The 26,738-nt window shown below is 44.7% G+C and overlaps 1 non-coding gene across 1 annotated transcript in view; it reads left to right on the top strand.

Moving 5' to 3' along the window:
• The window catches only part of CYSTM1, a 43,283-nt gene that overhangs the window by 10,859 nt on the left and 5,686 nt on the right, over nt 1-26,738 (top strand). The window contains exon 2 of the transcript XR_005355434.1: nt 6,200-6,421. This is a non-coding gene — a transcript (cysteine rich transmembrane module containing 1). The remainder of the gene's footprint in view (nt 1-6,199; nt 6,422-26,738) is intronic.

The raw sequence follows: 26,738 nt of genomic DNA on the forward strand, positions 1-26,738 counted from the left end.
TAGAAATCTGGATAACTTGCAGCATTTTCCATCGGATGTAATAGACAAATGGAAATGACCATTTTATTTTTATTAGCACTACTGAAGGGTAAGAGCAAGTCAGTGAGGATTTGTTCTCTCATGTCCCCGGATCAGGGATGTCTTGGCCTTAATACTGTTGAATGTTGTCTGTTGTTGAATCAACAAATGATTAGGTTTGCCAGTAGTATCTGACAAGCAAACAAAAGTAAAGTTACATGAATCCTTTTACAAGAGGTAATAAGTATAGAGCTGGAAGCTGCAGTCATCCTGAAAGTCTATTCTTAACAAGGCCGTTGGTGAGCTGACCCTTTGGCCTGGTCCCATCCTGTCTGCTTGGGCCATAATGAACCCGTTCAACTTCTCCAACATGCTCAGGGGTTTTTCACAGGTTTTTGTCTCTGACCAGAGGATGAAGGTTGAGTAGTTGGATTTCTGTTTATGCTTAACTCTTAGTGTAAAAATCACTTCCTCCCAGAAGCTCTCTCTGACTTCATCACCTGTTGTCTCTACTTGGAACTCCCTGTACTGAGTGCTTTTGTCTCTTGGCTTGGTTTCATCAAGGCTGATGTTAGTGTCCGCCTCTCTCACCCCAGTGGAAGCTGTCTCTTGCTTACCTTTATCTCCATAGTGCCTAGAACCACCTGGTGGTGGGTTATTGTGGGTGCTTTTTGAAGTATTTATGGAATGAACAAATGACCATGTGATTGGAATAAACCAACATGCCAATGTTAAAATTTAATGAAAACTGTAAACCGAAGAGGATAGAGCAGCACAAAACCAGTAATTCTAGAGCTTTTTTTAGCTCAACAAACCATACCCAAAATTATGGGTCTGAGAATCCAGAAAAATTGAGGGACCTAGAATATAAATCTGTTTACAAAGATCCTGTTAAAAGGCCAGCTATAATCAGAGTTTAAAAAAAAAAAAAAAAAAAACCACACACAGAGGTCGTTAGAGTAAGATCTGCTCTCATGCTTTTATTTTTTATTTTTTATTTTTTAAATATTTATTTATTTATGATAGTCACAGAGAGAGAAAGAGAGAGAGGCAGAGACACAGGCAGAGGGAGAAGCAGGCTCCATGCACTGGGAGCCCGACGTGGGATTCGATCCCGGGTCTCCAGGATCGTGCCCTGGGCCAAAGGCAGGCGCCAAACCCCTGCGCCACCCAGGGATCCCTGCTCTCATGCTTTTAAACTTTATAGACAATCTTATAAATTCTGAAGGAGTATATAGAAGAACAAAAGCATAAGCATGATTTCTGGCTTTGACGATAACAGTTTCGAAGAGGGAGGAAATCTCCATGCAACCAAGACAATTTTTTTTTTTTAATTTTATTTTTTGCCTCATGTCTGGTACTCAGTCAAGTGACCTCTTAGTTTGAAGCAGAAAGGAAACATTTAAAGGACTTAGTAGCTGAAGCATCTTGTGAAAAAAGAACCGTAATTACAGAAATTTTTGTAAAAATCAGGGAAGAACAGATATAAAATGTTACTAGCAAGGGTTAGATGAGTAGTAGGAAGGAATTTCAGGGAGCTGCAAGTGGGTAGGTAGGAGGTCTGCAGAGGCATGCTAACGAATAAGAAAAAAGTGAGTAGCATGAAAATATCCAAAAGCACTAAGAGAACTTTTTTTTTTTTTTTTTAACTGTATAGGTTCCCTTCTTGAAACTGTTGGAAATACAGAAGAATATAAGTAAATAACAATTGCCTATAATGGCAGCACCCAGGGAAAACCACTATAAATGTTTTTTTTCCTCCTAGCCAAATTTTGTCTGTTTGCTGTTACTGTACAACTTAAAGTGTGAAAATCTTAATGTACAACTCAATGAGTTTGTAGTATTCATGTAAACATGACTCAGCTCAAGATGTAGAACATTTCCATCATTCCAGAAGGCTCCCTTTGTGCCTCTTCCAGTCAATATCCGTAGATTCCTTTTGGCTGTTCTCAAACCTCATATAAATGGAATCGTACAGCGTGAAGTCTGTTGAATCTGGCTCCTTTTATTCATCATCGTCTGTGAGATTCATCTCCGCTGTTGCATATAGTAATTGTAATTGTTCTTTCTTTTATTTATTGCTGGATAGTTTTCTGTTATATATACCATAAGCTATCTCTTCTGTTGATGAACATTTGAACAGTTTCCACTTTAGGGCTATTATAAATTAAACAGCTTTGAATGTTCTTATGCACTCATTTCACGTCAGTATACATTTGAGAGCAGAGTTGCTGAGTCATAAGGTAAATAGTGCCAAAGTCATGAATATATTATATATATACTGTGAAAGTTTGATTGTTGTGTATAGGCCCATGATGTAGTGTGAATTATTTTTTTGTTCATAAAGTTGAGGATCAAGATTCATTTTTTTTTTTCTCCCTCTGCAAGAATATCCAGCACTATTTTTTGGAAAGACTGATTTTTCTGAATTGTAGTGGTGCCTTTATGTACAATTAGGTGACTACTGTATGGGTCTGTTGTAGGCCTCTTAATTCTCTACATTAATCTAAATTATGAGTATTTAGTTTAAAGAAAATGTGATTGGGGCTCCTGGGAGACTTAGGCCATGATCTCAGGGCCCTGAGATTGAGCCCCCCATGGGGCTCCACAGTCTGCATGGGATTCTCTTTCTCTCTCTCCCTTCACCCCTCCCCACCTCTGCATATGCTCACACGACACTCTATGTCTCAAATAAAATATTTTTTAAAAAGATTCTATTTCAGAGAGAGCACAAGCATGAGCAGGGGAGTGGGGCAGAGGGAGAAGCAGACTCCCTGCAGATTAGGGAGCTGGATGTGGGGTTCAATCCCAGGACCCAGGGATCATGACCCGAACCAAAGGCAGCTGCCTAACCGACTGAGCCACTCAGACACCCCTAGATAAAATCTTTAAAGAAGAAGAAAATGGGATCATGCTGAATATATAGCTTAAATTTTTTTTTTAAAGTAGGCTCAATGCCCAGTGTGGAGTCTACTGTAGGGCTTCAACTCATGACTGTGGGATTGAGACCTGAACTGAGATCAAGAGTTGGACACTTAACTAATGAGCCATTCACCTCTTAATTTTTTTTTTATGTTTAGTACTACATTATGCTTCAAAAACCATTAAAAATGCAAAAGAACTACTAGATAGCTGCAGCATAACTTTTCTTTTGGACATTTAAATTTTCCTATTCTGTTCTCTTTTATGTTGCAGACTTTACCCAAATGTTTGATAATCTCTGTCCATTTCGTTTATGTATTAGGCAATAAAAAGTCAATTAGAAGTTCTGTGTGTATGAGCTTTGCTGTGGGGTGGGTGACTGGGTGAAGTCATTTCTTGGAGTCTCCTCAAATACTGATATCAATAACATTTCTTCCATTGGGGCTGTTTAGTTTTTCCAGAGGAAAATTTGTCACTGTTCTCCGTTCAGGGTCAGTGCCAGGCTACCAGATATCTTGTAATTATTATTATTATTATTTTTGGAGCCTGTCTTGATTGGGATAGTTGGATAGCATTGTTCAGTGGAGTCTATTAATGGATCTTGGCTGCTGTCTCATTTGGAGCTCAGATTTGTCTTAAATAGTACAATTTCCAATTGACAGTTGACCTTTGGTGTAACACACTCTGGTATAGTAGGGCTTGCATTTCACCTCACCATATTTATAAGGGAAAATGTTCATGTTACAGAGTTCAGTGTCATACCTTGAATTTATTTTATTTTTTTTTAAGATTTTATTTATTTGCGAGAGAAAGAGCACACAAGCAGGGGGAGTGGCAGAGGGCAAGGGAGAAGCAGATTCCCCACAGAGTGGAGAGCCCGGCTCAGGGTTCTTTCCATCCCAGGACCCAGGGATCATGACCTGGCTGAAGGCATCCACTTAACCAACTGAGCCACCCAGATGCCCCTCATACCTTGATTTTCAAGCTCATTATGGAGGCGCCTGAGTAGCTCAGTCAGTGGAGTGTCTTGACTCCAGCTCAGGTCATTATCTCAGAGTCCTCCCCCTGAGGACCTTCCACAACCTTCTTGGTAGAAGAGAGGAGATGCCGGAGTGGTCTGGGTTTACATGCAGATTCATGTAATTATTGCAGTGTTAGTCACCATGAGCCTTTCCATTAGGAAAGGTCATTCCCTGGTCAGAATGTGATGCCATGTTGGCAGAGAGCAGAGAAGGCAAAGAACTCCTTTTTTTCTGAATACCAGTTAGACCCTGGAAAAATAAGGCTCTAAAATGAGGGACCAAATCCAGATGTGGTCCAAATAGAGACCCACAAGCCATATTATAAAGTTTCAATTTATAATAACCTCCTTCAAGTGATGCTCTCACTCATGTTCTTCTACTGGGTTTAAACCCTTATTCCTGCTCAGCTGTTTACCACGTTTTCTAAGAATCACCATCCTTCTGTTTGCCTTTGTAACCAGTTGCTCAAGAGCTAGGTTTGAGCCATATTTATGGCTGTACCCCATTACCTTAGCACAGCACCAGGCTCAGCACTGTATATTTACTTGCTTGAATGTCACTCAGAAAGGTTCATTAGCTTACTGTACTGTTGGTTCCTAGAACTGGAAATTCCGTAGAGGTAGTTTAGGTTAAGCTAGGTTTCTGCCTGATTTATGAACTGTTAAAAAATCATCTGGAATCGCTTTTCTCTTTTTCTTCTCTGCTTTTCTGAAGTGCCCCCTTTATGTTAGGGCTGGCTTCCTCAGGGCTGCAGATTGGATGTTGGCTGTCAGCAATTCTGTAGGCCGTGTCCTTGCTAGATTTGGTGTGTACTCAAGTTAAGGGGAGAGGAAGGTGGGAGTGTGTTAGGAGAACTCAGCTTTTAATATCGAATCACTTCAGAACTAGTCCTAGTGGCCAAGGGAATGCCATTTGTGATTGACTTAGTCCTGGATTCCTTGCACTAATCTTTTTTTTTTTTTAATTTCTTTTTATTGGAGTTCAGTTTGCCAACATATAGCATAACACCCAGTCCTTGCACTAATCTTGATGAAAAGAGGGAAAGAGTGACCTGGGTTGGCTTAGGTTACCCAGAGCTTATCCTGGAGCTGTTATGGAAGCAAGAATGGATGGATACCTGACTAGGAATCTGACTACCACTATGAAGGGGGATGTGGTGGTTGTGTGGGCAACCTGCAAAGTCCACTATTATTTTAATCTGGATTTTCTGGGGGTACCTTACTTTATGGTTATTTTTTGTATACATATGGAGTCACTTCAAAATTTGATTTTGTGTTATAAAGAAGAATTAATAGTGAAATTATTATATTTTGACTATGAGAGTCTTCTATTATGTTTAATTGGGGATAGAGAACCTCTGAATAGGTAGAGTTAAATATCAATACTGCAGATGGGTAATGGTATAACGTAGCAAGATGATAGATACCGAGTTTGTCTGGAGTATGTGCTTAGTATTCCGCAGTAATGCTCTTAATCAAGACATTGTAATGTCAGACACTTATAGAGGTTGCAGAGATGATGGAGAGGAGATGCTGGCCCACCAGGTTTCAGGCCCAATCAAGAGAATAGTTAATAAGTCGCTGGGGGCTGGGAAGCAATGACTTCCCTCACAGAAGCAAACCATCAAGAACAGGCACCAATAAACACAAATGTGAGGGTTCTTGGTGACCTCTCCAGAGTCCTAGGAGCCTGGATGGTATGAGGAGATGCTTAGCTATAGTAATGCTGTTTGTTAGAAGACCCCAGTGTGGGGTCCAACCTTGTTTATGAGAGGATTTCTAATGCTGGGTTAGCCCCCATGGATCCAACTCATAATTAGTGTTGTTACATTTTATGCCTTCTTCCTAGGTTATGTAGTCACATTTGTGGACATTTCAGAGAATTTAAAAAAAAATGATGTTTTTGTACCCAGCATTATGCTAAGTTCCAAGGTCATGGTGATGAGCCACAGCTGACTTGATCCTTGTTCTCACAGCCTACAGTCTAGTGAGGAAGGCAGGCAGAAGGCAAATAAATAGGTACATGAGATATTTGTCAATTGTGGGAATGGTGAGAAAGAAACAGTGGGCAAAACTGAAGGTGTACAAGAGGTTTGAAAGAAACAGTGAGCAAAACTGAAGGTGTACAAGAGGTTTGAGATACCTTTAAGGTGTTTTGTAAATGACCTTGAGTTGGAATTTTCTTCTGAATGATTTCCACTGATTAGATGAAAATAATTTTCATTTTTTGTCTCTTAGGTACATTCTGCAGGTCCCTGATGAACCCAGGGAACCCTCCACCATATCCAGGCCCTGGTCCAACAGCCCCGTACCCACCTTATCCACCACAACCAATGGGACCAGGGGCCTACCCTCCAGGACCTATGGGGGGACCCTACCCACCTCCTCAGGGGTACCCCTACCAAGGATATCCACAGTATGGCTGGCAGGGTGGACCTCAGGAGCCTCCTAAAACTACAGGTACTGGGAGTGGGATATGTGTGTATGCGGGTGTGTATGGGCACAGTCCCAGGTCACCAAAGTTAATGTTTGTATGTTTTCTTTGGCAGAGAAGGAACTCTGGCCTTTGTGTGCTATGGTTGACGTTCCCAAAACTTGGAGACTGCTTAGCATGGTTTCTAACCCCTGAGAAGAACTTCTTCCTCAGGAGGCCTGAGGCATTTCTGCCTACTTACCTCTATGTCTTTTATCCCTCTGGGGCTGATGACTTCCTGGTCAATGTGTTTTCTAAGAGTACCTTCTGGAATACTGCTGGGGGGAAAGTATCAGGTGGATTCTTGCTCTCTCAGCCTGTTGTGTTTTTTAGATTTGGCCTGTTGAGATTATTTTCTCTCTTGGTTTGTTGACCCTCAAGTCATCCTCTTGCCCTTGCTGTTGAGTGGCTGATTTTCTTTACTTCTATGTTTTCAAAATTCTCTTGAACCTAATTGAGTTCTCAGAAGGCCTGTGAGTCTTTCTTGTGTGCTAGAACAGTGTTACTCAAAGTTTACTCTGCAGACAAGTGCCAGTCTCTGAACGGTTGTGATAAGTACAGAGAGTGAGAGTAAACATTCAAGAACTTTTAGAACAATTGGACACTGCTATGACTTTCAAGCAAGTGATCTTGCACTTGAGAAAAAAGTATCAATCCGTGAAGGATTAGAGAGGAAACATCTTGAGAAGCACTGTGCTAGGTGTCTTGGTGACTGTGAGGACTGTTTTATGATTTTTTGGTTTGCATAATAGTTGCTCTCTTATGGTGCCTCTTCAGGTTTTTAAAATAGCTAAGTCTTCCCGAGTGCTTGTTGTATGCCAGGGGGTCTTTTAAGAGCCTTATTTACATTAACATTTAATCCTTGCAACAGTCCTATGAAGCTATTTGCATTTTATGGTGAAGTCATGGAGTCACAGAATGGAGTAATGACTTGCCACAGGTCACCCAGCTAAAAGTGGGAGATTCCAGATTTGAATCCTGATGGTTTGGCTTTGGAATCTGTACCTATAACTTTTTTTTTTTTTTTTTTTTTAAGATTTTATTCATGAGAGACCTAGAGAGGCGGAGACATAAGCAGAGGGAGAAGCAGGCTCCCTATGGGAAGCTCAATGGGAGACTCGGTCCCAGGACCCTGGGATCACGACCCGAGCTAAAGGCAGACACTCAATCATGAGCCACCCAGGTGCCTAGCACATATAACTTTTTTCCGCCTGGATGACTTCAGATTTTATCAACCACTGCAGGTACATCTCAACTGAAGTGCAAGCGTGCAGTCTATTCTGTTAACAACTATGTACATTGGTAACTGTTCTGTTACAAGAGAGGGAAGGTCGTCTTAGCTGCTGTTAATCTGTGTCTGGTAATCAGTAAGGACTTAGGTTGTGTTGAATGGATAGGTAGCGGGGTAGATGGCTAAGCAGAAACTTAGTCTGTTTATGGTTCAAAGTTCATATTTTTACTACAGAAATTATAGTAAAAAATACCCTTGTTTTTCTCAGGAAACTAGTTTTTTGGAAACCATGTGATTGGAGGTAGCAGGTGCTCATGGGAATGAGGCTTCTCAGGGAATGTAGTTGCAGTATGTCAAGGGTCTCCTGGGATGATATTTACTTTTTAAATTCTTTAAAAAAGATTATTTATTTGTTTATTTATTCATTCACGAGAGACACACAGAGAGGCAGAGACCCTGGCGGAGAGAGTAGCAGGCTCTCTGCAGGGAGACCGATGTGGGATTCGATCCCAGGACCCCAGGATCACCTGATCCAAAGGCAGGCGAGAGCCCCCCAGGGGTCTTTCCTGGGATGATATTTAATAATAGTAACTATGACAACTAGTATTTCTTGATCGTGGTGCCTGCTCTTAGCATCACTTAACCTTCCCAAGACCCCTATATCCCATGTTATAGAAGTAGAATCCAGGGTTGGAGAGGTTGTATGTCAGTTATCTATCATACAGCTTAGCACCCCAAAACTTGGTGGCTTAAAACAACAATGATTATTATTACTGTTTATTATATAATATATATTATTCTCATGATTCTGTGAGTTGGCTTTATGTGATCTCTCCTGGGGTCACTTAATTCAGCTGTGTCAGCTTGGCTGGGAGTAGAATGTCCCAAGATGTCCTCATTCACATGAGTGAAGTCCTGGTTTACCTCCATGTGGCCTCTCTCTACGTGTTGTCTCTCATCTAGCCTATCTCATTGACATGGCAACTGGCTTCCAAGGGGGTGAAAGTAGAAGCTTGCCAGCCTTTTCATGGATAGGCTCAGAACTGGCCCAGCATCAATTACCCATACTCTGCTGTTCAAAGCAAGTCATAAGGGTGGCTGGATTCAGTAGGAGGGGAACTAGATGTCATTGACTGCCACCCCCTTTTTTAACAGCTTTATTGAGAGATCACTCACATATCATACACTTAACCCATTCCAAGTGTACGTTCCAGTGGTTCCTAATATAGTTGGAGTTGTATGAGCATCACCACTGCAATTACAGAACATTTCATCACCCCGAAAGAAACCCATATCCTTTAGCAGTCATCCCATCTCCTTAACCCTCCCCTTCCGTTAATCTGTTTTATCTCTGTAGATTTGCCTGTTCTAGACATTTTTATAAGTGGAATCATATGATATGTGACCTTTTATGATAGGCTTCTTCTACTTAATATAACATATTCAAGATTCATCCATGTCATAAGCATCTGGCAGCATGTTGGTATAGAGCCAGAGGAATTGTTGGTGACCATCTTGGCAGACAGTTCACCACATGGCAGTATGCTCCCAATAGTTCACATCATCTGCATCTGTCCCACCTCTTTCCAAGACCACGGGAATCTCATCAGTCATTACATTGGCTTCAAGTCCAGGATGTCATCATCCGGTATCTAGAAGCAGGCAGGGCCTCTTCATGCTTCACTCCCCACCCCTCATCCCACTGTGTCCCTAGCCTACACACCTGGGGAGGGACACTCTGTGAAGCTTTCCCTGTATATCCCACCACCTGGTATAAATTACCAGCCCCCCATGCTTCAGCTGTATCCCGTACAGTCTGCTTCCTGAGCACTTCCCTTCTCTGAATTCAGTTAATTTTCAGGTTCTGTGTAATCTGCCCCCTTAAGGTCTGATTTCAGTCAGCCTGGCTTGTACTGTCCTAGTGTAGGCTTTTACCTTTTGAAGCTAGTCAAGACTCTCAAGGCTGCAAGTGACAGTATCCCAGCCTTAAATATTAACAATAGAGGGTTGCCAGAGAACTGAGTAGAGGCTCCAAAATGATAGATGGTGACCAAAACAGACCAGAAAAAGGGACCTAAAGGGCCAGAGACAATGCAAGGAGCAAGAAGGAGAAAAGGGGGGAGGGGGAAGACCTCTAATAGTCTTAGTTATGTGGGAAGATAAATCCTAATGAAATAAGATTAGGGATGCTGTATGAAAAGGAACTCAGGAAGCAAAAGCATTTAGCCAAGAAGAATGCGAAACCAATGTTAGCCCAAGGAATTAGGTCCAAAAAACCCATTCATATGGCCAGCTCTTGCCAACCCAGAATTGAAGGCTTTCTGCCGCAGGTGGAAGGTTGGCATATTGCTATGTAACAGACCACCCCAAGTTAGAGACTCTGTAATTAGGACAGGGCTTGGCTTGAAAGATCTGTCTCTGCTCCCCTTAATAACTGGGGTGCTGGGTCTACTATGTGTACTTTCTACCCTTAAGTGAGATTAATGAACTCCCCTCTTGGCAATTATGTTTAAAGCATGAGCAAAGGGGTGCTGTCATTTTGGCTCGCATGCGCAGTACAGAGAAACTGTGTGGTTTGGCGGAAGCTTCAGAGGGGAGGGGGGATGGGAGCCCAACAGCAGTTGGACAGGCGAGGTGGGTAGGGAGGGTCAGAAGATAAACACACTTAGATGCTACTATCTTTATTTTTTCTAATTTATTTATTTTTATTTTTATTGTTTTTAGATTTTATTTATTTATTCATGAAAGACACACAGAGAGAGAGAGAGGCAGAGACACAGGCAGAAGCAGGCTCCATGCAGGGAGCCCGATGTGGGACTCGGTCCCAGGTCTCCAGGATCACACCCTGGGCTGAAGGCAGTGCTAAACCGCTGAACCACCTGGGCTGCCCTATTTTTTTCTAATTTAAATTTTAGTTAAGATACAGTACAATACTGGTTTCTGGAGTAGAATTCAAGATTTATCACTTACAACACCCAGTGGTCATTACTAGCCGTTCGTGTCTTGTATGTGTGTTCCAAACCAGGCTTGAGCTTCTCCACTCTTACTGGCTTTGTTTCTACCTCTTATTATTTCCCTTGAAGGTTTAATATCAGTTTAGCCTTATCCTGTCAGCTGTTTTCTTTTTCAGCAAAATCTTGTACTTCTGGTCCATTATAACAAATCATAGTTCTTTTATATCCAGAAAGCCCACAAAACCCCACATCTGATGTCCTTTCCCCCCTCCTCCTCCACGTGGCCTCGCAGTGGGGAAGGCTGGGCATCGTCACAGCACAGCGGCCACAGGAAGCTGGCTTCCCTCATTCTTCAGTGTCAGTGTGCAAAGGTGGAAGCTTCCAGGGCCAACCGCCCCCCCTTTTAATTTTTTTTTTTTCAGGCATTCCTTTGAAAGAAAAAAAAAAGAAGCTTTCTTGAATTTCTAATTTTGAAGCCATTGCAGAAATAATACAGATGATTCTGTGCACCGTTCACCCAGATAGCCCCGAACCTCACATCATTACCATGTAATGATCATGTAAAGGCCCATCTGCTGGGCCTTTTTCCTTGCCAGGCTCAGAATAGTACCTCATCACACTCCATTGGTCCAAGCAGCCCCAGATCTGTGTAGCCGGGACTCAAGAGTTCACTGCTTGGTAGGCGAGTGACAAAGCCACCCTGCAGCATGGCAGATGTATTGGGGGAGCTTTGCTAGCAATCTAGGAAGTCCCAGTGATAATAGGTGGACTCCTGTTCAGTGAGGCATTCTAACTACCAAAACTGTTTCTAGGTTCTCGTGACTATGCCACAGTTATGGAATTTATTTATTTATTTATTTTTTTTTTACAGTTATGGAATTTAAAGTGAAAAATTAAACACAACGTATCTCTGGTCTTACATCAGGAAATTTGTCTTTTGAAGGGAGGTTCTGTGAATTGGTTAAAAAGTAGTGAAAGAGTTTTATTTATTTATTTTTTAAAGATTTTATTTATTTATTCATGAGAGACAGAGAGAGGGGCAGATACTAGGCGGGGGAGAAGCAGGCTCCATGCAGGGAGCCAGATGTGGGACTTGATCCTGGGTCTCCAAGATCATGCCCTGGGCCGAAGGCAGGCGCTAAACCGCTGAGCCACCCCAGCTGCCCTGAAAGAGAGTTTTAAAAATTCGTCACCAAAATTAAAATGAAAGCTCTTTAGTTACCTCACAGCAGCAGCAAAGGTCCTCAGATGATCACCCAGGTTAGTCACCCTCCCAAGCTCATGGCCGACCTCACTCATTGGCCCTTTCTGCTGAGCCCTCACGTGGCCTCAGAATCCTCCTTACCACAGCCCCCCTGGGCAGCCACTGAATAGGCTGGAATTGTTGAATGAGATGAAACCATTTGCCATTTCTTGCTAGGCTAACCCCCTCTTTTTAGAGAGATTCAAACCAAAGCCCAGAGAGCTTTAGTGACTTGCCCAGGGTCAGCGAGTTTGACTAGGATGTAAATCCTGGTTCCAAGCTAAATGCTTCTCCTTATTTCGTCCTAGAGCTGTGGTCCAGCAGATTCTACATCAGTTCTCAAACACCACCTCAGGAAAATACCTTCTTAGCAGCCCTTCCCCATCTCTCCACTGCCACCTCCCCCCACCACAAAACACAAAAACCTGATAGTTTAGAGCAGGAGGACATGGGCTTCCTAGTGGCAGATGCAAAGTGGAGTATGATTAATGTGGGTGGATTCAAATCCCCTTATTAATACCAGGATCTGGGCACCTTACTTAACCGCCTGATCTTTGCATACCTACCTCCCCTTGGAAACCTCACAATGGCTGTCTTTCTCTCCTTCATCTCTGCTTCCACAGCACCTGGAGCATCTCTGCCACATCATATGTGCTCAGTAAATATGTGTCAGATGAATGGAAATACCACCATTTTGAAAGGTGGTTGTGAATTCATGTTAGTGGTCTGGGTCCCTTTACCTCTGAGCCCCTTCCGGTGCTATTTACTGCTCGGGAGTCCAGATATTATTAGGGCTTTGTACATGTTATTCTGGTTTAGCATTGTGATATCTGGCAAGGTATTGATTGAAAATGAAATAAATTCAGGGCACCTGGGTGGCTAAGTGGGTTAGACATCTGCTTTTCTGCTCAGATCATTATCTCAAGGTCCTGGAATCACTTCCTGCTCAGGGAGGAGGCGGCTTCTCCCTCTGCCCCTCCCCTCTGCTCATGCTGTCTCTCTTGCTGTCAAATAAATAAAATAGTTTTTAAACTAATGAAGTAAATTCTATTTCAGCAGAGTCCTTGGGATGTCCCCATGGAGTTCAAAAGCCCAATTGGCCTTTGAACCAGGTTTTGAAGCCTGTAAATCAGGAACTAAAAGTGACCTTTTTATGGTTCTTGTAATTTGAAGATGGAAAAGGGGAGTGCCTGTTCCAGGAGTGCCCTACTGGGTCATTGACCAGTCAGCCAGAAGCTCAGAATGGCCTCCTCTTTGGTCCAGCATCAACAGTTGGGGGCAGGGTGGTGAGAGAATGTCATTTTTTTCTTTCTGGACGTTCTTGGTGTCCAATGCTTGTCTCATCATCATCATGAGGATGGAAGAGGAAGGAATTTAATGGTCTGGCATCTCTGGCTAATTGGCTCAGGGTGTGGAATTACAGCTTGGTTTGTTTGAGCCTTTTAAGCTTTTTATCATCAGAAACTCTGATCAGGTGCTTTCAGTGCCCCAGGAAGCCTTTCCAGCAGAAATAAAGTCCAGCTCAGAACCTTCTTTGCCAGGTATCAAATGACAGAGTGCCACATGGTGCCACCAAAAGCTGCACTGCTTAGGAATCTAGGTGGAGTTTCTTTTTTTCCTCAGGCTTGTTTCCTTTTCTGTAAGATTAGGATTACAGAGTGTGATGGGAAAAAAAAGTAATATGCCTTGGACAGTTGATGGCACATTGGTGGGCACTGAGGAAGTTAGTCTCCTTCAGCCCACATGAATTTTCTGAGTTTTTGCTTGTGGGTGGATAGAGCCAGTGAAAACAGGAGGCCCTTCGGGGTGGTGGGGAAGCCAGTTGCTGAATGTCCTTCCCAGTCTACCTTGAGCATCCCCATGGGCCCAAGGCAACTGGGACAGCTCCTGAGTCATCCTCTGCAGTCATAGCCACGACCTGGTCTCCCTCCTGCTCTTGCCCCTGCTGTCTGTTTTCTGCCTGCCTGCCCAACACCCCCCACCCCTGCCACAGTTTCCCATGTCACTCAGAGTAAAAGCCAACATCTCTCTAGTGGCCAGCAAGGCCTGCTCTGCCCCACCTCCAGGGCCTTCGCTTTTTCTCAGAAACCTGCATACCATGTGGCCTCTTCTGGCCTGTACTCAGCATCACCTAGTCAGAGAGGCCTTTAGCTGCCTCCCGTTGCCCTCCACCTCAGTGTGGCACTGTCTGTCCCTGCCCTTCTCATCCCTTTCCCACTATACTCTCTCATGTTCTTTGGGTGCCTTTCTCCTCCTGCTGGAGCAAGAGCTCCTGGATGGCAGGGACCTGTGGATGTTAGGTTCACTACTCAGTTCCTCCTCTTTGTTGAATGGTTGCGCATCCCCTTCCTCTGTAACACCCTCCACCTAAGCAGGTATCTTATGAGTCCTCCTCTTTCAGGTCTGACCTTGACTTCTTTTCCTACTACTACTTCTTTTTCTTCTACTCCTGGGAGTGGCCCTTGGGCGTTGCTGCTAACTGAGGTTTTGTGCTGTGTGCCAGGCCTGGTGCTAAACACTGGGTATCCTCCACCATTTAATCAGCAGGACAGCTCTGTGAGGTGGGTCCTATTAGAGGAATGAGTTTGCCCAGGTCAGAGCTAGTAGGTGGGGAATGGGCATTCTAATACTGGCTCTGACTGGAGAGCCTGTATCTGTGCTGACACCTCTGAGACGGGTGACTGGTGTCCATGGGCCTTGCTCCTTCACATTTGAAGTCTCCAACTTTCAAATCTGCCTGAGGGCCACACTTGGCATACTTTGTGCTGCTTTGGTTCTTCTTCCTTCTTGGCCTCCTAGTTTATCCTGGTCTCCCACATCTTAATGGCACAGGTTGATAGCCCTGCAAAATATTTCTTTATATCTTATCCTCAGTTTCTCTTTGTTCAATCCATATAACCTTTGTTCTTCCTCTGGCATCTCTTAGACCATATCCTTGGTCATTCATTTGAATCTTCTGATGTTCAAATGGCGTTTTCATGGAATTCCTTGGAATGCCCTTAGGTTTCACAAGGGCCAGCCTCTTTAAGGCTTGAGCCAGCCCTGTCTGAATTGAGAAGCTTATGGTTTCTGACCCAGCAGGTGGGTATAATCATATATACTCTGCTCTGAGGAAGAGACAGATCCAGTGGCCAGAAGGATGGAGGCCTCTAGAGAGGGCAGAGGGGGAAGATGAACAAGGAAGGGGGGGCGGTAGTGCTGTTCCCAGACCCAGCACAATACCTAGTGATTCGTGGGACTTCAGAAAGATGTTCTGAATGAACTCTCAGGACCTGTGCAGATGACAGCACACACCTGGAGACCAGTGGGAGAGTTGGTTCTGCTGTGATACAGTGTTAACAGAGCCCTTCAAAGAGGGGAAGCTGGGCTACTTAAGGGGTCCCCCTGGGATCTGTGGCTCTTTCCAAGGGCTCTGACAGCTGTTTCTCCCAACTGTCTTGAGGGCTCTCTTTTCCCTATCTCAGAGAGGACTTAGGCCTTTATGATCTGCTGGGCTTAGGACCCGTTGAGCCTTGCTTTGGAGGGGAAGCTGTTCCCTCTCTGCAACATTCCGTTGGCTTCCATTTAGTGTTTGTTACTGGCCTGGGTTTCTGTGTGGTAGGCCAGAGGTTTTGATTTAACTGAAGATAAAGAGGTTCAGCAGTTTCTTCCCCAAACCATTGGGCACACCAGTGAAGGGTTTATACATTTCTTTCACTCTCTGTTACCTGTAGAATAAAGACCAGTATTCCAAAAGGTCTTGAAGCCTGTCATGGTTTGGCCCTGCTAACAGATTGCAGTTCAGTTCCTCAGCCTCACTGGGCCTCTCTTCCCACTTGGCTTTTGTATATGGTATTTCGTCTGTATGCTTGTGAAAAGTCTTCACACACCTCTGTTGGCTCAGGTAACCCCATTAAATCCTTCCCATCCTGCTCATGTGTCACTTGAGTGGCACCAAGTGCTACCTTCCAACCCCTAGTCTAGGTCAGCTTTCTATCCTCCACTAGTTTTTAATTTCATGATCTTGGCTCTATTTATAGTACTAAAGTCTCCTATCATAGCAGAGAGTTTGTCTGATTTGTCCATTTCATTCTCTAGTAACTTCTTGTTGCTTCATTAAAGATGAAGAGTTTAAAGAGAGGCAGGAGAGGGGACAGGTGAGACTCTGGAATAAACTTTTTTAAGTTGTTCAATGCTGGGCTTGAATTTGCAGAAAAGACTGCACTACTTTTCCCTCCCTCACTTTATTCATTTATTTGCCTGTGTTCAGAGTAAAGTATTTGCTGTGTAGCGCAGGTTGGGGCTCTGTTGCAGGGCTGGATGTCAGCTGTGTGAGTGGTCAGAACCCAGAGATGGAGCTTCGAGTCATCCTTGCCTCCACCTAGCACTCCCCTGACTTCTTCTCTGGCCCGTAAACATAGTGATAGCTCATGCAGGATTTTTTTTTTTTTAATTTCACTTATCCAGATAAACCGTCATCTGAAATCATTTTTGCATTTTTACTTCCTAGGCAGTTCTTGTTAACATGCCTGTGTCATTTGTACCTGGCTGCCATTGTAGTGCAGAGTCCTGGTGTGTTCTGTCTCTTTCCCTTATTTGTCACAAGCATCTTTCCTACAGGGCAGGGTTTCTAACCTCACAGTTGACATTGGGACTGGATGATTTTATTTTAAGATTTTATTTTTTATTTTTTAGAGAAGGGGAAGAGGCGCAGATGGAGAGAGAGAACCTTAAACAAGCCTCCACACCCAGTGCGGAGGCTGGCTCAGGGCTCAATGTCAAGACCCCGGGATCATGACCTGAGACAAAATCAGGAGTTGGATGCTTAACTGACCAAGCCCAGGTGCCCCTTAAAGATTTTACTTTTTAAGTAATCTCTGCACCCAACATGGACCTTAATCTCAGAACCCAGAGGTCAAGGGTCATGTGTTCCTCCTATGAGCCAACCACATGCCCGTCCCTGCTGGACAATTTGTTTGTTAGGGTGTTAGGGTTGGGTGGGGTTTTCTCCTGCCTTGTAGGATGCTTAGCAGCATCTCTTACCTTTATCTACTAAATGCCAGTAGTATCTACCTAATGATGGCAACCAGGTTGTTTGCAGACATACCAGATTGCCTAAGGGTCCAAATAATCTTCCTTTGAGAGCCACTGAGATGGAGTCTGCATAATGAAAGATTTAAGTTGCTCATTGCTTTTAAGCCCAGTGGCAGAAAGGGATTTCCTAATCAATTTTCTCAGCAGCTGAAAAATACAAGAGGTTTTTTGGTGGCCTGCTTGGGAAGAAGGCTCTGGGAACTTGGAACTATATAGAACTCCCTTCCGGGCACCTGAGTGGCTCAGTGGTTGAGCATCTGCCTTTGGCTCAGGTCGTGATCCCGGAGTTCTGGGATCCTAGCATCAGGCTCCCCTGAGAGAGCCTACGTCTCCCTCTGCCTGTATCTCTGCTTCTCTCTTGTCTCTCTCATGAATAAAACAAAACAAAAAAAACTCCCTCTTGACCTTTGACTGGACAGCTTGGGTTTCTGAGTCTCTTTTCAATCTGGCACTGGAGAATGTTGAGTATTTGATACCAGTCCCTATTTATTTATTATTTTATTTATTCAGGAGAGACACAGAGAGAGAGGCAGAGACACAGGCAGAGGGAGAAGCAGGCTCCCTGCAGTGAGCCCGGTGTGGAACTCGGTCCCAGGATCATGCCCTGAGCCAAAGGCAGACCTTTAACTACTGGGCCACCCAAGTGCCCCTCAATCCCTATTTTAAAACCAGCAGGAGGGCATGTGGCTGGCTCAGTCAGAGAGTGTTTGACTCTTGATCTCAGAGGTTGTGAGTTGGAGCCTCATGTGCAGTGTAGAGATTACTTAAAATCATCAAAAAAAAAAAAAAAAAAAAAAAAAAAGAATAGTTTGAGTGTTGTGGTCCATGTTTTAAACTAAAACTAGCTAAATAATACAGCTAATACTTAAATGGTTACTATGTGTCAGGCACTTTTATATAGTAACTTATTTCATCCTAGGAGCAACCCTGTGAGGTGGATCTATAATTTATTATCCCCATCATATAGATGAAGATTCTGAAGCCTAGAAAAGACTAACTTACTTACATTCACCCAGCTAGGAATTGGCAGAGCTGGGATTCAAAACCAGTCCAACCCCAAAGCCCACGGCCCTCATTGTCTACTATTTACTGGGCACCCCGTGAGCTACCTGACGCAGGGCTGAGAGCTTTATGAATGTGGCTTCCCTTCTCCCAGTGTCCTTCAGGCTAAGTGGTATTCTCCTAGATTTCACACATGTGGAACTGCGGTCTTAGAGAAGTTGCCATGTCTTGCCCTGGGTTCCCCTCGCCCCCTTCCCGTGTCTGACCCAGAGCTGGACTCTGTGTCAAGTGGCCTCCCATGAATGAGTAAAATAAAAATTTTCTACCTTCATCTTCTTGTTTCCCTTGGTTCAGGCACTAAATAAATGGTAATATTTCTAATTAGAACTTGTTCTTCAGGTGCTTTGTCTACATTATCTGATTGAACCCTTAGAGCAGTGATGGTGGTTTCCCATTTTAGAGATGAGAATGAGATTTGGAGAAAGGAAGTAACTTACCTAAAGGCAGAAAGTAATTTCCTGAGCCATAAATTGAACCCAGGTCTGTCTGATTTCAAACTGTATTCTTAACTTTTATGCTCTTTTGCATTCCATTAGGAAATATCCTTAATTAAAATACATCAAAATTAGGAATAGTGTTATTGGTTAGCAGCGGTAAGGGAAATGGGTTCTATGGGTAAAGTCCAGTTCTTTATGGAGACACTCCACTGCAGCTCTGTTCTTTTCACAAAAACAGGTGAGCTTGGCCTTGAGTGAATGCATTGGGCTCTCAGTACCAGCTTTGACTCTTGTTCCACACACTTGTGACTTCAGGCTTTAACTTGATAGATCTGCTCAGCAGTGGACAGTGCTTTGATGACGTCCCTCTAGCGACTGCTGTAGGTGTCATGGACCTGGGCATCATGTGTGCTCACGAAGACTCTGGGGGACCATGGGCTCCTAAACATAGCCTCGGATGTTTCCATTCTCTTGGATATACGAATGTATTCTGGTTTGGTCAGATGGTTTATGCAAAACACTCTCTGTTTTGCCTTTTCAGCAGTCTTAGCCTGCCCAGCACTCAGGGATAATGGAGTATAAAAAGGCAACTGCTCTTGCAGATCCAATTACTGACCTGGTTGGTGGGACGTGCTCATTGCCTGCTGACTGGGAGCTGCTGAGTTGGCTAGACCTCGCTGTCCCAGGGGAACAGAAGGTGTGTGTGTGTGGGGGGGGGGGGGGGGCCCTCACTAGCTCCCAGGCCAGTTTGCCTCATTGTCCTTAGCCCCTTTTCCCCAGGTATGGCCTAGGTTTTCTGCTCTAATGCTACTTTTACCTGTACATTCATTTCATCTCTTGCTGGAGCTTTTTAAGGCTACGTTGATAGAAACAATGAGGAAATGGGTTAGGTGGGCATAAAGGGGACACTGCTTTGGGTAAATGGCATCTTGGGAATCAGAAGGTGCTTCTAGGACAGAGCCAATCAGTCTCTAGGATTGGAGCCAGGACTGTGGGGTTTGGACCTCCCTGGGAGAGTGGGCTCACCTGGAGTGACAGGAATCTGGCCCTAGAACATACCCTTCCAGGCAGTCACTAGGCATGAGCTGTGCTGGAGGGGCCAGCTCCGGGCTCTGGCCATACCTACCCCCGCTGGTGTGGTGAGGTACCTGCACAGACCTAGTGCCAGCTTTCCAGCGGTCACTGTGGTTTGCCTTAGTGGGGGAGGAATCGATATTCCAGTGATACTGTGGCTCTCAGGGTTGTCCTAAAAAGTAAGACATGACACATTTAAACATTTTAAAACTAAAGTGTTTCTAGTGCGAAGATGATCGGTGTCCACATCATTGGATGAAGGCATATCCCCACAGCTGCTACACTGGTGTGGTGACCCCAACCAGCATGACTGGGACAGTGGCTTTTCCCACATCCCAACTTAGGGCATCTCTGCCACCCCCCAGGCTGCTGCTTCTGGGTTACACTCCTGTTCTCTCACAGAGAAACATGGCCTTGGTCTTAAGATAACTTTTTAAATTACAGAGATAGCTCTTCGACATAGAATGTAAATAATTTTGCTCTCCAGAGATAGTAGTTAATATTTTGGTAAAAATCTTTTGTTCTGTGTCCAGTTTTTTAAAAAATATTTTATTTATTTATTCATGAGAGACCCAAAGAGACAGAGGCATAGGCAGAGGGAGAAGCAGGCTCCCCACAGGGAGCCCAATTTGGGACTCCAGGATCACGCCCTGAGCTGAAGGCAGACGCTCAACCACTGAGCCACCCAGGCATCCCTTTGTGTCCAGTTTTTTATGAAGCAGCCCTTGTTGAATTTCAACTAGTATGTTAGTCTCTGTTCAAGGAATATATTTGCAGCAACTTTAATACTACATGAAAGTGTTGTTGGGTCTGTTTTTTTTTTTTTCCCTTCATTTTCAGTTCCTCAAATCCTGTATATCCTTAGCTGCATCTCCGCCCTGTAGGCTACACAGGTGTTCAGGAGTGGTGATCATTTGTCACTGAAGGTTCCATTTTAAATATTTTATTTATTTATTTATTTGAGAGAGGAAAAAAACAAGCAAGGGGAGGAGCAGAGGGAGAATAATAAGCAGACTCCATGCTGAGTGTGGAGCCTGATGTGGGGCTTGATCCCAGGACCCTGAAGTCACTACTTGCACTGAAATCAAGAATTGGATGCTCATCTGACTGAGCCACCCAGGCACCCCTGATGGCTCTGTTTTAGATGTCAGTCCCTCTGTTGACTTCATGCAGGAGTGTCCCTTCAGTGCATAGTATTGTTTTGAAAGAGCTCAGTACAGGGTAAAACTCGAACACAGGTTGCTTTTCCTTTTTACCTTTTATTTAGTTCTTTGAATAACAGCAATGATAATAGCTACAGTTTGTTGCCTGTTTTTACTTTGTGCCCGGCACTGTGCTAACCAGTTTTCAAGGAATTGATCATATAATCTTCATAACAATCCCAAGAGATGGGTTATTTTATTGTTCCAGTTTTCGTGTTAGGAAACTGAGCCACAGATAGGTTAAGGGCATTGCATCTTACTTAAATGGGCTGGATGTAGCAAGCATAACCCCTGAATTTGGTAAATCTGTATCTGGAGGAGCTGGCCCTTTTGAAGTACAGGAGTGAAGAGGACTCTGTTCTTACTCTGTGAGCTGAGCCAGCAGTTGGGTAGGGGCTGAGGAACCCACAGAGACAGACCAATGAATGGATCCTGACACTATTTATAGCTTGCCCTAGTCTTTTGTTCCAGACTTGCCTGGCTCCCCTCCTTCAGGAAACATTGATTTTCCTATCGACTCTTCTAGAAAGCCTTATCAGCTTGCAGCAGGAAGCTTGCTGCTGTAGCTGTCAGGTTGCCGCTCTTTTGGTTTTGAGAGTACTGTTCCCTGCCTTTTCCCATTGCTGGGCTCGGTGGCTTTTTCCTCATTTGATCAAAAGTGGCACACTTTCTATAGATGTCCTTAGAATTTAAAGGCTGTCTGTAGCTGAAGAAGCACATAGAGCCCTCTACCCACTATACCCCTGCCCTGCCCACTGTCCTTCTGGGATGTTCCTGGAGGCAGGGTGTTATGCGGAGAGCTTTTTCCTTGGGGTCCTAAGCATCTGACCCTTTTCCCTGATTAAAGGCCATAAATTGGGAGTAGCCTGGGAAAGATTTCAGTTTCCTTAGGGAAAAATCATTAGATTTTTTTTTTTTTTTTTTTTTTTTTTTTTTGGTTCCCTCTGAGCTTTTCCCACTTATCCTTGAAATGACTCCCCTTGGTAGCCTGGGATACTTTGTAGCCTGATGGATTTTAGAGAAAGTCAAGATTTGACTTGTTCTTAATGGGTAAAAAATGGATTTTTGCTTTTGGGTGGGGTGTGTTTCATGGGTAGCTTTATAAAGGATCAGTATCTGCCTTCCCCCCCCCCCGCCCCCGGTCCAAGTTCCCTTGGGCAGCCACAGGTAATAACCACAATTCCTGGAGGCTGTGGACAGAATGCCCTGTGCCTGTAGATCCGAAGGAAAGGCTCCCAAGAGGCCTGTGTGGAGAAGGCATTTTCTGTGGGGTCCACCCTCCCTAGGTTAGCCGGCCTCTGGACCCTGAGCTCCCTTTACTCGCTTGACTCCCAGCATATCCTCCTGGGCAGCTTGGTCCCCTCTGGGATAAACTGCCTGCTTCCCATACCAAGGACTGCTCTCAGCTGTTGCAAGAAAGTTTAGGCCAAGTGAGGTCTGTTGAAGGGTTTGAGCTGACAGAGGAGGAAGTGGCTCCCTTCCTTAAGAGCTTAAAACTGATGAGTCTTCATATATTTTTTATAAAGATTTTATTTATTCATGAAAGACAAAGACATAGGCAGAGGGAGAAGCAGGCTCCCTGCAGGGAGTCTGATGTGGAACTCAGTCCCAGGACCCCAGGGTCATGACCTGAGCCAAAGGCAGACATTCAACCATTGAGCCACCCAGGCACTCCTTATATTTTTTCTTAGTAATGCTTGCTGTTGCTTCAGAGAATAGCCAGCTAAGTCTATACCTGCAGCTTGCTTGGGTAGTGCCAAGGAGAAGTAGATGCTTCTTTTACCCCATTTCTGAGTCCCTTGTTTATTCCTCAGAAAGACTCTTGTATAAAGTGAAAACTGCCTATAGAATCTCTCTACCAGCTTTATGTTAGGCCTGTGTTGCTTCCAGGTGCTCACCAGTTAGGGAGCCCTACCTTCCCACCTTCAGATCCCTTGTCTTGGAAGGAACAATAGCAGCTGAGTACCCCTTGTATACTAGGCCCTGGCCTGTGTGGATTAAGTCATTAAGTCCCTGAAGAACCCAATGAGGGAATAGGTGCTATTATTCTCCCCATTTTGTAGGTGAGGAACCTGAGCGTGGGAGACGTGGTCACACCTTCCAGCTGGCACCTGGAATGGACACCAGGGTGTCCAACTCCAGGGCTCCCTCTCCTCCTCCCTCCAGGGTTCCTTGGTGAGCTACTAGGCCCAGGAGCAATCTCTTGATTCTGCTTGTGCTATGATCTGGGGAAGGGGAGCTCCCATCCACAATGATGGCAGAGCTGCAAGAGTTGAGTGTGCTGGGCTTTCAGAGTTTGCTGAGATGCTCCTGTTCTCCACACGTGGTGGTGCTGTAAATAAACACCCTGCTTTGGGCAGCTGAACACTGTTCAGTGGATCGGAGCAGGTCGCATGCCTTCTGTCATTCTTGACACATTGGAGGCTCCCCACGTGGCTACTCCATCTCCATGGCTAAGCCCGCTTAGTTCCCTCACTTTGGGGTTTTCATAGTAAGGATTAGCCTGTCTTTTGGAAATGGAAATTTTCTGGCAATGCAGTGGTACTTGGTTGATCTGGTAGACTTTTTTTTTTTTTTTTTTTTTTTAAGGTTTTATTTATTCGTGAGAGACACAGAGGCAGACACAGGCAGAGGGAGAAGCAGGCTCCCTGTGGGGAGCCCGACGCAGGACTTGATCCCAGGACCCTGGAATCATGACCTAAGCCAAAGGCACATGCTCAACCACTGAGCCACCTGGGTGTCCCCATAGTAGACTTTTTTTGATCAGGCTTCAGTACCAAGCTAGCCAGAATTCCTCAGTTGACCACAGAAAGAAGCTGTTTCCCTGAACCCAGCCCTATCTCCTGGCTAACAGAGTTCTAGTCACAGTCTTATCGACCAGGCCACCCCCTCCGTCTTCCTTTCTCCACTGGGGAAATCTCTGGCATCACATTCACCAAACGTCACATCTCAGTGGGTGAGGACCTGCATTTGGGGGTGATGTTGGCATGTGGCAGGGTTACAGGACAGAAGGGGTTGTTGTGGAGGACACAGTGGGGACCAGGCACCCTATACATTTCTTCCCAAATCTATAAGCATGACCATTATTGCTCATGGTGGGCAGGGAGCTAGGAAGGTAGACAGTCCTTACAAGTGAAATCTGCCTTGAATCCCCTCCCCATGTTCATTGAAGATGGTCATCCATTCCATCCCTGACCTCAGAACTCACCTTGTACTTAACCACGGCTCTAAACTGAGGTGCATTCAGGTGAAAACAGAACTCTTTATTATTGCAAAATTAAGCCTGACAGTAGGAGGAGGAAATAACCTGGGGTGTTTTGCATGAATGTATCTGTTAATCAGTAACACAAGAATCTCGTACACTTAGAAGCCAGGTATGGTCTATATACCTAAGATAAAAAACACACCTTGTATTCAGTAAAAACAATATGGCAATGTTTACATTGTTCCAAATGCAGCAAGTCCTGTTTGAATGAGACTCCTGAGGCTGGCAGCTCAGTGTGAGTCAGACTAGTGTTGCTGATAACAGAACAGCCTGTACCTCTCTGTGCCTGGACACTAATTGGTAGAACCCAGCAGCTACCACCTTGGCGATATCTGCCCTTTGGGGCAAGTTTCAAAGAGCCAGCTCCCCTCCAAGTGAACTACCTCTCCATTTTTTTTCTGTAACCCAGTGCCTGAAAACCAGGAAAATAATAATTTTTCTGATTTTGGGGATCCCTGGGTGGCCAGCGGTTTAGCGCCTGCCTTCTTTGGCCCAGGGTGTGATCCTGGAGTCCCGGGATCAAGTACTGCATCGGGCTTCCTGCATGGAGCCTGCTTCTCCCTCTGCCTGTGCCTCTGCCTCACTCTCTCTGTCTCTGTCTCTCATGAATAAATAAATAAAATCTTTAAAAATAATAATAATTTTCTGATTTCTCTTTTAGCTTCCAAAATCATGACAGTGATTGTCTTATATTCAAGAGCCAGAGACATTGGGAGTTTGTGGTTTCTCATCTCTTGCTCTCTTCTTGCTTTGTTTCTCTGATTCCTTGGTTCTAAGCATCTTTCCTCCTGTTCAGTGGGGTATGAAATAACAGATAGTATGTTAACCACCTTCCTTGCATCCCCTCCTTGGGGAAGGGGGGGAGGATAGTGAATCTTTCAAACCCACTTCCTGCTGAGGGAGGAGCTCTCACATGGGGGGCATGGGGCTTGATTCTACAACCCATGAGATTGTGACCTGAGCTGAAACCAAGAATTGGATGCTTAACTGACTGAGCCACCCATGAGTCCTATGTTTTGTTATCCATTCCTCCATTGATGGACACTTGGGCTGCTTCCACTTTTTGGCTGTGAATATGCTGCTATAACATGGGTGCACAAATACCTACTTGTTCAAGTTCATGCTTTCATTTCCTATGGGTAAGAGTTTTAAAGCACAAGGAGCATGATGTCTTTGAAGGTCAGTTTCTGATAAATACACCACCACCACCTCCCCCGCCAAGAGCGAGGCTTACAGACCAAAACTGAGCTTTACTCACTGTCTAATTTTAGACCCAGACTTAAGTACCGCTGGTCACTTGTAACATCACGCTTCATTTTGATATTTGATAGGCTTTTACAGCGTGTTACAGTTCCACTTTTACATATTACCTGTCATTGACTACACTTAGTTGGCCATTTCCTTGTGATTGTGGAGGCACCTTCTCACTTGGTAGTTGTCCTAGACAGGACACCTTACTATAGCTGGCTTACTCTTGGGTACAAGGCTCTTTCTGAGTTTGCCCCCCCAACCCAAGTTGGCCTGGTCTTTTGGCCTTGTTCACAGATCTGGCTCCATCTTGGGACCTAAAACCCTGAACCCACTGACAACTGAGGCTGTTGAGGCTTCCTGTCTTCCCCCCTCCAGGGCAGCTTTGTGAGGCATAATATTCTCCCCCATGTCTGCTGGTTCTTATAATTTGTTTTCATTTCATCCAGTTCTTGGTACAGCCTTTAGCATTAATAGAATTATATGTGAAGTTTTTCCTCGGAAAGTACAATATTTTCCTGAAATACCTTGGCATTTGGCATTGCTATAGGAACTGGTTTTTTCCCTGCACCAGTTTAGACCTAGTCCTAGGACCCTTGGTAACTGGTGAGCTTTTGATGGATCCAGCTGTCCTGTCCCAGGTCTACCTCCAGATGAGACTTCCTTAGTGCCCCTCTGCACTTGGCAGACAGGCTCAGGAGGTAGAGATAGCTGGGTGTGAAATTCTTTTCTTGATGGTTATTCTCTTAATTTCTTACTAGACATTGTCCACGTTTGCAGATGAGCCAATTTATGGCTCTTCTGCATAAAGACGCTGTGAATCACCAGTGCCTTGGAACTCTGAGCCCATGACAGGATGAGACCATGGGCTGTGCAGTCCTTATAAAATGGGGCCAGGACCCTGCCCCTGCCCACTGTGACCATCTGTGCTCGGCTGGAAGGTTTTTGGTGCTGTGTGTTAGCAGAAATGGCATGTTCCTCATCCCCATTCCCTCCCGCCCCGCACTGCCTTTCTGTGTGTCAGGCCCTGTGGGGGCAGTGCTGATGGAAGGCCCATTCCCTGCACTTGAGGAACTCCGAGTCTAGGTAGGGCATTTAGAAATCCTGATGACAAACCAGCTATTTCTGAGATGATCCTGGGCTTGTTCTGTTCCAGTGACATGAGGGAAATGGTACGATGGCTGGCGTACTGTGGGAAGGTCTCCTGTGCTTACTCCCAAGCTATTCTGGGCTCTCAGCCACACAGACTGCTGGGCACTTTCCCTGTCATCCAGAGCCTTGCCTAGGCCCCATCTCTGTTTCAGTGCCGCCTTCTTAAGTACCGTTTGGTATTTCCAAGGCTGTTCTCGAATGACAGCAGTGATAGTGTGGTAGTAGCAGTTCAGTCAGAAAGATGCTTCCTGGGCTGGGTCAGGAAGGCCCCTCAGAGGAGATGCTTAGAACTCCAGGTGATGGGGACCGTGCACCTTGGTGATGCAGAGGTGAAGGATGACGATGAGAACATCTTTGCTCCTT

Source organism: Canis lupus, chromosome 2 (genome assembly GCF_011100685.1).
Source record: "Canis lupus familiaris isolate Mischka breed German Shepherd chromosome 2, alternate assembly UU_Cfam_GSD_1.0, whole genome shotgun sequence".
Lineage (NCBI taxonomy): Eukaryota > Metazoa > Chordata > Mammalia > Carnivora > Canidae > Canis > Canis lupus.